Below are 12,078 nucleotides of genomic sequence, written 5' to 3'. Positions count from 1 at the left end.
ATATATTTGAAAATTTGTAATATAGATAACATTTGCTATAAATAAGCTCAAGAGTATACATATATACCATATAACAAAATAATATGTTGTAAATAGAAAGGAAGGAAGAGAGGGAGGGAGACAGAAAGTGAGAAAAGAAAAGAAGGAGGGTAAGCTAGGAAGCTGAAACCCACGTAGCAAACAAAGAACCATTTAGCATTCATTCCATGATTCTCTAGCCAGTAAGCTCTGATAGAATGCAACCCCATCTGTTAATAAGAAGAGCTATTATTCGGTTCATGCTTGCTCAAATATTGCTTCCCCAACAGCAAACGAATTTTCCATGTACATAGACACACACTCACACCAGCACACTTATCAACAACAGGTCATAATTCTCCTACAACCTTAATTCCAAGCATTTCTACATTGTGTTGTGTTAAATTCTGTCTCTCAAATAAACTTAATCTTCATGTGTATATGATTTAGCATCTTATCTCTTCCTACTAAGGAAAAAAACTTTCTTACACTACATAGCTTTTAATTAATCCTCAGTATGAAGTGTAACTTTGCATTAAATATATAAAATATTCCTAGGCATACCTTAATCATTTTTGCAATCTAGGAGAGTCTTATAAAAATCAACTGCTGCTTATCAACCCGACAGCACCATGTTGCACAATTCAACACTATATTGTTTTGAGTGGTTTCCCTGGTTGGCACCCAAAACTTTGAATTAAAATCACACTAATTCTATGAAGTTGTTGTTGTCTTGATATGAAAAAAAAATGGTTCTGTAGTGACTCACACTTCTTTAGATTTGTCAGAGTAACATTATGTTAAGTACTTTGTAGACCAATTTATTTTTATTTCTCATGAGGAAAGCACACATTTAAGGTTGTTTGGTTTATCCCTTCTTGAAACTCTTGTTACTAAAATTTAGTTTTAATCTCCTACATGTTAAAAAGTTTCCAAAAATGAAAAACAAAATCTTCACAGAGAAATGACCTACCTAAACCTGGCTGTATAGCTAAGAGAATTTTTGGAAAATTTTCAAAAGACGCTTTTATTTGGTCTACTAAATATGAAGTGTGTTTAGGTTCCAAGCATAGTTCTAGGCATTGCTGGAGGAGAAATAAGGAAGTATGTGATTTTCCCAGCCATCCTCTAACTCTTTGTTATCACTGCTTCTTACCCAGCACTGATGTATGGATGACACTGGTTGCAGCTCCCATTGAAGTCTGACTAACCTCCAGCCCTTGGATTGCTCTGTTGGTCTTTGTGCTGGTCAGCTTTCCATTACCTGCTTGTGGTAAGGCAGTATGTAAGGCAGGGAATGTATAAAGCAGCAAAGCTTCCCACCTCATGGTGGTCAGGAAGCCAAAGAAGGATAGGAAGAGGCTGAGATCCCAATATTTCCTTCAAGGGCACACTCCTAATGACCCTTCCATTAGAGTTCACCTCTTAAAGGTTCCACACTGCCCAGAAGTGCCATGATCTGGGGTCCAAGTCTTGAACGTATAGGTCTTACTGGAGCATTTAAGAGCCAAACCATAATAGGCAGATTAATCAGACACATGAGAACAAGTCTAACCTCACAGGGGAAGGTGCCATCCGTAGGTACTGGACACAGTCAACAGAATATTGGAAAAGAGTCACTGTTTTGGGCTGAAACCACAGAGCACTGAATGTAGAAAACCGCTGTGACATATGATTCGCATGTCTTTCCATTTGACTCTTGGTTTAATCTCTGTATCATTCCACAGGTATTGACACAGATCCTTGCAGTGATGAGGGTTGGGTAAGGGAGGACTCGTTAAACTAAAAATAATAAAATAAGAAATGAAAAGCATAATGAATAAACAAAAAGGCCATGCAAATGTACTAGCAGTAATACTAATGCCATAGCAAAGAGCCGTATTTTGTCTTGGCAAAAATAAAACAAATAAGCAATATTATTCTCTTTATTTGTGCTTTTTGTCTGACTCAAAATGGTAGGAAAAGAAAAAAATATAAAAATAATCTTAAAATAACTTGAAATCCCATGACGAAGAGATTCATACCTATTGATATTTTGATGTTTCCTCCCAGGTTTTCTTTACCTTTCTTTCCCTCTGCCTCACTGTAAATAGATCATATCATGTTCTTCCTTTCTGTCACCAACTAGTGTGAGCAAACATCATTTGCTCTGGTCTCAGATGAGCACATCATAATTTTGCCACGCCTCTTATTATTACTGGACATTCTGGTTGTTTCTAATATTTTGCTACTATGAATAAACTAATCATGAAAAGCCTTAAGCATAGTATTTTATACATTTCTCAATTTGCTGAGGATATGTTGCTACAAGTAGAATTAGCAGGCTCAGTGATAGAAACTCTTCTATGGTTCTTGGAAACTACTGAAAAATCACTTTTACAAGGTCATTGCCTTTTTCCATTCTAACAAATGGTTCGTAAGAGTAGTTTTGCACATCCTTTTCAAAGTGAAATGGCTGATTTTGAAAAGTTTTATTTGTTTGATAAGTAGAAAATAGTACTTCATTATTTTTACTTTCTTTTTCTTGACTGAGAATGAAATGAAATAAATACTTCATTATAGGAGACCTATTCATATGCTTTGCCAATTTGTCTTTAAATATAATGTTTTATTGACATAGTTTTCTGTTTTAATAACAGATTTTCACAATTTATTGTATATTATACTCTTGCTATGTTTTACTTACCATATTTTAATCTATTTTATTTCCCAAATTATTTTATTCATTATGTTTTCTAAATATTTACAGTAAAAGTAATCAAAGCTGGGTGTGGTGGCACATGCCTGTAATCCCAGTACTCAGGAGGCTGAGGCAAGAGGATTGCCACAAGTTCAAGGCCAGCTTTGACTACATAGTGAGGCCCTATCTCAAAAAAACAAAACCAAACAAAGAAAAGTAACTGAATATTGTATGTGTAGCCTTTAATCCACCACTTGACTTTTACTAATTCATTTAAATATTTTGTTAAGTTCATTGTCTACAAGTTTCTAGTAGATAATAAAGTATTCTGAAAGTTTAACTATTTCTCCTTTCAGGTAAATCAACTCTGCATTGTATGTCACCATGTTGTCTCCTAAATCATGCCAGCTTTATTGAGCTTGATCTTTGTAATTGGTTTAATGTATAGAATCTTTTTTATATTAAGAAAGAATATGTTTGTGCTACTTTACATAATTTTCTTTTTAATATGGTCTTGAATTTTCTTATTTAATATGAAATCTTTAATACGAAATCAATCACATGCTATTTATATGTTCATGGTCTTTCTTATTTTGTTGTTTTGTTTTAATGAGAGACACAGTATTTTAATAAAAGTGTGTTCTCAGGGGCTGGGGATTTAGCTCAGCGGCAAAAGCGCCTGCCTGGCAAGCGCAAGGTCGTGAGTTCAGTTCCTGGCACCGGAGAAAAACCAAAAAAAAAACCAAAAAAAAAAAAAAACCAAAAAAAAAAAAAAAAAAAAGTGTGTTCTCATTCAGGGATATACTTTTCTATGTCAACATGGGTTTGCTTTTATTTTTATCATTTTGTTTGACTTTATTTACTGGTGTTTTATTTTAAATTTTTATGTCAACTGAAATATCACTACACAAATGAGTTTGTTCAACAGTCTTATACACACTACATGATTTTCATTTAAATGTTGCAGTCACTTATTAAATAATGACATAGTCAATATTTTTCTCTACTCTTGAACATTTTACATCTCACACAACTATTTTAAAGAATTTAACAGTGAAACTGTCTGTCCTTGAAATTTTTTTCTGATGGAACAATCTCATAATAATTGTGAGGAATTATTTTGTCATATTATCTCATCTGTTTAAAATTTCCAATTCCTTTTTAATCAGCTCTGCTAATTTGTGTATTTTCTAGAGATCTGGCACTTTGTTGTGTTTTATTAAGTTGCAGGTAGTTTCATGAGCATGCTTATTAAAAGCAATGAAATAATATCAATATGCATCATCAATACTCATCGTATTTTCTAATCACTTCGTTTAAATGTGTGTGTTTTCTTTTATCTTCTTATTAAAATTTGCTGTGATTGTATTTATTGTGACTATCCTTACTGATTTTTTGTTCCAAATTTATTAATTTCTCTTGTTATCTTAGCTTTTGTCTTTACTGTTATATCCTGCCTGTTTTCCTTAGGTTGATTTCATTTTTCTATCTGCATGGCATGAATGATTTTCTGTCACTAAATTATTTATGATGATCAACTTGCTTCTAATGGAAACTTTGGCTATATTTTACATGATTCAGGAAATAATTTTTATTGCTACCATTTTATAATCAGACTGTAATAATAATTGTGATTTTTTTTCTAACACTCTCATCCAAGAATGGCCTAGCATGCTTTTGTGAGCCCATTTTCCCTAAATACATACACTGATTTTAGCCTTTGTTAATAGGATCTAAAACTTTAAAATGCTTTTCAAGGGGCTGGGGATTTAGCTCAGCGGCACAGTGCCTGCCTGGCAAATGCAAGGTTATAAGTTCAATTCCAGGTACCGGGAAAAAAAAAAAACTTTTTAATAATATTTCAAGAATAATTTTTACATCCAATTTAATTTTTAGAGGTCAAATTACACATGATATGGATATGATATGACATAAGATGGTTAAATTTTATGTTGAACCAGTGAAAGATTTGAATAAAAATGGTACTGGATTTTCTATCTAGAGCTACTGTAAATACCTTCAAATCTTACAAAGTAACATTATTATATGACTTTTATGTCAGGATTATGTACTGCAGTAAGCCAAATCATCAGATTTGATAGAGTAGGTTTAATCTGTCAGGAAAAGAAGTTTGAAGTGATATCCTAAGGAGATTTCTCCCATAAGTGACAATGACCATTCCATTCCCATCATATTGACAAATATGTTTACCATCTTTGACACAGTTCTATATTATTTCCATTTTTGATTCAAAACTTAGGAAAAATTAACTCAGCTGAACTTTCCCTTTGTCCATAAAGCCATTCATAATTTTTATTTTTTTTTCATAATTTTTAGTTTTGTTTAATAATGCTCCCTGAAGACTTCCAACCACACGCACTGTTGATGTCACATGATTGTATGATTTCATATTGCTTTATGAAACATTTTGAGAGCAATGCTAAGCCTAATGTCACGGAGTTTATATATTGCTAATGTAGGCTTGTTAAACAATTACTGATAAAAGGCTTACTCAATCTATTTTCCTGAATGGACAATGACCTATCAGTGCATCTTCCTGTTCTGATTCACTCTTTAGCTTTATAGGTGAAAAGAGGAAAAGTGGAAATGAGACCTCCTTCATAGTGGGAGTGATGCCTCTCTGTCAGATGGGAATAAGGCCTTCCTAGAATGTTAAAGAGGAAAGCTGCTTTCATGGAAACGGCCACCTCCTTTCAGGTGAGTCACTTTTTCACTACAGCCTTAAAACTGAGATGTCTGGAAGCTTTGGGACTTGTTCCCATCTGTTTTTATTGGTTTATCCTTTTCTGTTATTTTTCTCAGGGGCAGTTTTCAACAGCATACTCATATAAAATAATGTCTTGATACTTCAAGTATAAGCTCACGTTCCAGCTCCTAGAAACAGTCTTCCCTAACAATATAGTGGGGGCATTTCCCCCATCTTTGAATTTCTTTCCTACAAAATTATCACATAGTTATTTGATTCTAATACTCACTACTTTCTATTATACTTTCATCATTAACAGAGTTTGAAATCTTTGAGATTGAGGGAAAGACTACTTTCCCATCTCCAAAAGTTTCTAATAAAACACCTTGCACATCACACGCTGCATAAGCCTGTTAATGTATATGTATATATGCTAATGTATAAGTAATGTATATATTTATGTCCACATACATATGGATATATACAATTGTATGTGGCACATTTGAATCCACAAAATTATGCAATTCACAAATGCCCATTTCAAACCATTCTCTTGAGACCAAATTAGAAGATGAAGTTTGAAAATGTGTATAGGGAGAGTGAGGTAATCCCAACTCAAAATTTTTCCAAAACACCTTCAACTTCACTTTCTTCTGCTCTGTCCTCATATCAAGAAGCAACTTCTAAAAACTGCTTTTCTTCTTTCAGGCAAGATAAGCATAATCAGATATTTTTCTAGACTATTTAGGTGCCTCATGACATTAACACTGGAACACTCAGGTTCCTCATGAAAGCCTAAAATATTGTCCACCAGATTCATTCCAAAATCATCATCAATAATTAAGAAATCCTCAGAAATGAGCAAGTATCGATTCCTATATATGCATATATTCACATACAAATATAGACCATTGCCTGGAACCAAGAAACCCATCCATAGAGCCACACACACACGTTGCACTCACATATACATATCCATGCACACATAGATTCTGTCCTCTCCTTGGCTTGGGAAGATCGTCCCTGAGAGATTGAGGTTGGAACAAGAGAGCTCTTGAAACACAGTTGGTTTCTAATACCAGCTGCTATACAGCACTGGTCCAGGCAGGCAGAGGGACCATGTGGCTGAATTTCAGGGTAATTAAGAATGTAAAAGGGAGCCCTGAGTGTCACTGGGCACTTAGCAGCATGCGCAAAATTCTCCCAGCAGATACCTGGGTGGGCATAAAGCCAACAATATTCCCACCCCTGCCTCCTTTGGCAAATAAGACTGAACCTGTTCTGGGGAACATAAATGGAAGAGTGGTGGTGGCGAGGAAGACTCACATTAGGCAGCCAACACATTTTGCTGTCCATGTGGTAGTATCAGTTGCATGCTGTTCTCCCCTTAATCTGTCAGCTCTCTTTAGCAGCCTATTGGGATAGTTCCCTCCCTAACCAGCCAGATTGTCTGTATAAACAGTTAGAAGGGAGATGTTATCAGCAACACTAGTCCCCTGATTTCTTCTTCTTGGAACCATACTTGCTGATGTGGTAAGCACCTTACTATTCCAAGGAGGGTGTTTCCTCCCCGGTCACATTTACATGCTATCAATTTTGTGCCTTGATTTCTGGTTCACATCCACTGTTGCATGATCCTTCATGAGTGTCAGGTAACAGCAAAATTGGGAAGTAATTGATTTTGCTACCTCTTAACTGCTTCTTGTCTTAACTCAGTCATACCTGAATAAGAACTATTAAAGATGTCAGTGGTAGAATTTAGTCCTGTGGATAACAGATAGGAGAACAACTCTTAAAAGATGACCCTCTTGGTTATTCATAGGGTCAAGTGTGATATGTTTATGTATTGTTCCAGCATTACCTCTTTAGAATTGCGTGATCCTTAGTTTCTCTCTGAAAGATATATTAATAAGATTGCCTCAACTTCTGTGTTTATACAGATGAATAGCTGGATGAGGTATCTCCCTCTTCTTGTTTTTCTCTTGGAAAAAAAAAAAAAGCATTCTAAAGATGCACAAGAGAGTTGAGATCCTTGCCTTAATAGGACAGACCTTTTGCTAGCAGACTCCTGTCTCTGTATGTGTGTGCATGTGTGCGTGTGTGTGTGACTGGAAATTGAATCCAGGACCTTCTGAATGAGCTATTACATCAGCTCTTTTCTATTTTTTATTTGGAGAAATGGTCTCACTAAGTCACTAACTGGCCCTAGCTGGACACACAGATGTACAATATTCCTTTTGCTTTAGTCTCCTGAGTGCTGGGGTTACAGGCCTGCACCAACATACCTAGCTTCCTGGCTATTGTTAATCTTCAAATCTAACTATCTCTGTTATAGGTCAGCTTTGACAAACTCCTTGCCATTCAGCAAAAGTACTAGTCTGTCATATCTGTGGGGTTTTCTATTTGCTGTTTCCATTACCCTGTATGCAGGCTATGCAGTCTCTTTTTAGGTAGATGTCCTAATTTCAGAGCTTCCATAGCACCTTGGATTATGTTGACTGCCAGGGGAAAAAAAGTGGCAGTGGCTTATACAAAACAGTTTTTCTCCCTCTTAAAAGCCCAAACAGGCATCCCAGGGCTGCTGCTATGGTGATTCTGACATAGCAAAGATCCTTTCATTTCATAACTTCACTCATGACCCTGATGTCCTATGCTCTACGATAGTAACATCCTCATCTCAGAGTATAGAGAGGAGAAAGGTGCAGAAAAGAACCAAAGGAGAACCATCTACTAGCCCCATTTGAGAGAAGTTCCTAGAGGCAGCCTCACATTCTGACTTACATCCCAGCGTCTGTCCACATAGCCACATCAATAAGGGAGCTATGAATTGTAGTGATGACTTGGAGAGACCACATAGTCATCTAAAATCCTGTTACAAAGAAGGAAGAGGAGAATGCATATTAGAGGACCACCAACAGTCTCTGCTATAATATTATTCCCATTTCAACCTCACTAACCAATTGTGTCAGATTATACTACTAAATTCTATAGCTATATACATTTTTTAAAGCCCACATAGGTCCTCTCACCACTCCTATTGAACACCGTAAGGAGGTCCCAGCTAGTGCAATAATAAGAAAAATAAATAACATACATTAAAAATTCCACACACATACATTTTCTTGATCAATCAACAAGTACTTATTTAAAGTAATATACTAGTTATGAGACTAGAATTCCAATACAGAATTCTTTTATATGCATGACTGAAGCTAATTTTCTAATGGAATATGTGCCAAAAAATCCACAGCTAAACACAATATGAGTTAATGAATATTATAAGCCCAAATATCCCTTTTCAATGTATATCCAGAGCCACAGGCTTGTAGAACAATTTGCCTACGGAAGATATCTCCCTGATTTCCACTGAGACTCAGGTGTAGTACTGAACTAATTTCTCATTTTTTTCCCACACAGTATCTCCTCTAAAGTTCCCTGTCTACAGCTTCAGGTATCAGCACGATCCATGAGGTTGTCCTAGTTGGAAGTCTGATCATGGTACCCCCCTGCCGGGTAAGTATCTATTTGGAAATCTGGACTTCCTCCTGCGCATGGATTTTTCACATTGATCCTCCATTTAATAAACCACCAGCTTACATCCATTCTGCATATTTTCAGCAACTCCGTCAATACAGCACTTCAAGCAACCACTCTGTCTAACTCGATTGTTTTCACTCTGGTCCTGTCTTAGAGGACTGGTATGATTTTGCAGAAAAACATAGAAATATGAGGTAATGATTGCTTTTTTTTTTTTTTACAAGAACCAAATAAATAAATCTTCAAGGAAAGAAAATTACTTCTAAGTTTGATGGACATAACCAAAAGAAATACTTTATTTTCAACGATAATACAAGTGGACAATAAATGTGTGGTAAGAAGAAACTGCATGAGCAAAAGTGTGGTATGTTCCAAAATAAAGGGAACCCAGACTGAGTAATGTATTTCATAGTCTGTACACTAGTTTTCTAGAACTGGTATAGCAATGTTTTGTGGACTAAGTGGTTTAAACAAAGAAAATATTTGGGATCAAGATATCTTGGTTGGGATATCTTCTACTGGATACTTTGGATTGGGTTTTTCTGAGGCTTCTCTGCTTGGCTCACGGATAGAGATCTTCTCCTTGTGTCTTCACATGGTTTTTCTTCTGTTTGTATATTTTTGCTACCTAACATTCTCTTCTTAGGACACCAGCTTTATTAGATTAGGCCCAAGCCTAATGATCTTATTTTAACTTAACTGATTCTTTCAATACCCTATTTTAAAATATAGTCATATTCTAAAGTACCAGGGGTTAGGATTTCAATATATAAATTTGGGGGATATGCAGGTACAATTCAGCTCATAATAGGGTATTATATTTCAGGATCTTGGAGGAAATAAACTGGAAACATAGGGAGGAGCCAAATTGTAAATAATTTTGAAGGTTGGACTAAAGAGTTTAGCCTTGGTGTGTCTTAGTCATATGGAAAGCTAACTGACCTTATGAGGTTGGGAGCCCAGACTAAGAAAATACTGGAAGTACTAGGGTCAGTTAGGAGACTATTGCAGTGAGGTAAGAAAAAAAAAGAAAATCCAGGTGACACAATTGTGAATAAGGAGTAGAAGAGAAGGGAGAAATTTGAGAAGCATTTTGTTCACAGAATTGAGAGGACATGTAGGAGAAACCTAGATATTCCCAGGTTTCTTGCTTGGTTGATCAGGGAAGGTGACATCATGAACTAAAATTAAGTATATACAGGTTGAGTCTGAGCTACTGTGGAGTATCCAGGTGGAGCATTCAAGGGACCTGGATCTATAATCCAGGAGAGAGAACTAGGTTGAAAATACAGCACACATGTGACAACTGAAGTCAGAATGGGGGCCATGGAAGCACTATAGATCAAGAAAAGAAATACATCCAAGGGAGAAGATATGGGGAAAGGCAGAAAAGGAGGGATGGGAAAAAGGGAATAAAAACAGAGGCAGAAGGGTGCAAAGAGTATCAGAGCAGAGGGGAAGGGGACTTACAAAGGAGTGAAAACAGCATGGAGAGCATTTTTAGAAACTTGCCTGTAAAGAGGGAGGAGTGGGGAAATAGTGGAGAGGAGATAAGGTTTGTAGTCCCAGCCTGAGTCTCATTCCTGTAAACCAAGAAATTACCAGATAGGGAGCTCTGGCTTATATCTTTTATCAGAATGACAAGCTACACAGAACGTTAGCTGTATACGCTAGCCATCTTACCACACAAAATAGCTGTATTTTATGTTTCCACGGTGGACCTTAGACACTTCTGTCTTAGAATCTGTATACAAATTTCTTGTTCACACTGCTACCTCCTAATATACCTTCAACTACTTACACACAGGAATCATGGCTGATTCTTTTTTATAGTCTTTGCCTTATATGTTTTTCAAATTTACATGGAACAGAGGAAAGAAAACAGAATGCATTGTCAATTTCTGAGCATTTATTCTGGGCCAGATACTATGATAAATATTTTCTCTTTTTAAAATTTTTTATGTATCTTTTATTTTTCTATACATTTGGATTTATTTTATATTTTCCTGGTTTCTTTTACTATTACATGTTTCCAGTATATAATGATTACATTCCTTATGGGGAGTTGGTACATGTACATGACAGGTCTTAATTCTGTTTTTTCAAGCCCTCCCCCTTCCCATCTCTTAATACCTTTCTCATATGAGAAAGATGTGCCTCCCTTTTTATTATTATCCATCTTTATTTTGCTTTTCATTTATTTTGGGGGTGTTCTTGTATAGCAGGAACCACATGCTGTTTAAGATTGCATGTCTGGTTTATCTCACTTGATGTTATCATCTCAAGGTGCATCCATTCTCTTACAAATGACTCTAGTTTATCCTTCTTTATGGCAAAATACTACTCCGTTGTGTAGAAATGGTGCATTTTCTTTATCCACTCACTCATCTGTTGATGGCCATATAGGTCACTTCCAAGATTTAGATTTTATGAGTTATGCCACTATAAATATGGGTATGCATGTATCACTACAATGTGATAAATTTAACTCTTATGAGAAGGTACCTAAAAGGGGAATAGCTGGGTGAAATGAAATATCAAGTTTTAGTTTTTCTGAGACATCTTCACACTGGTTTTCATAGTGGCTGTACTAGTTTACATACCCACTAATAAGGCAGAAGCCTTCCTTATCCCCACAGCTTTGCCAACATTTTCTATTCTTTCATTTCTTGATGATTACCGCTCTTTCTGGAATAAGATGGAATCTTAGAATGGTTTTCATTGGCATTTCCATAATGGCCAAAGATCCTGAAGATTTTTCTATGCATGTATTGGTCATTTGTACTTCTGAGAAGTGTGTATTTATTTCCAATTGTCCATTTTTTGATTGGGTCTTTTATTTTTGGAGGTCTAATGTTTTTTAATTCTTCATTTGTTTTTTACATGGTAGTCCTCTGTGGGATAGCCAGCAGAATTTTTTTCCCATTCTGTAAGTTATCTCTTCACTCTGTCAGTTGTTTACTTTGGTGTGCAGAAGTTTTTAGTTTGATATGATCACATTTGTTGATTCTTGGTACTATTTATTTATTTATTTATTTATTTATTGTCTTTTTGAGACAGGGTCTCACTATGCAGTTCAGGCTGGCCTTGGGCTCATTTTGTAGCCCAGGCTGGTCTCAAACTCGCAATGATCCTT

General features: G+C 35.8%; 1 long non-coding RNA gene across 1 annotated transcript; it reads left to right on the top strand.

Annotated features, from left to right (window-relative positions):
- The first annotated feature begins 5,305 nt into the window (after nt 1-5,305).
- Nucleotides 5,306-9,242, top strand: LOC102016249. Its single transcript, XR_260010.2, has 3 exons — nt 5,306-5,416; nt 8,823-8,918; nt 9,024-9,242. It is a non-coding gene; the product is annotated as an uncharacterized LOC102016249 (long non-coding RNA).
- Nucleotides 9,243-12,078: the final 2,836 nt, after the last annotated feature.

This window comes from Chinchilla lanigera, unplaced genomic scaffold (assembly GCF_000276665.1).
Source record: "Chinchilla lanigera isolate Chin_1 unplaced genomic scaffold, ChiLan1.0 scaffold00011, whole genome shotgun sequence".
In the NCBI taxonomy this organism is placed as follows: domain Eukaryota; kingdom Metazoa; phylum Chordata; class Mammalia; order Rodentia; family Chinchillidae; genus Chinchilla; species Chinchilla lanigera.
This window is presented reverse-complemented; position numbering and strand designations above follow the sequence as displayed.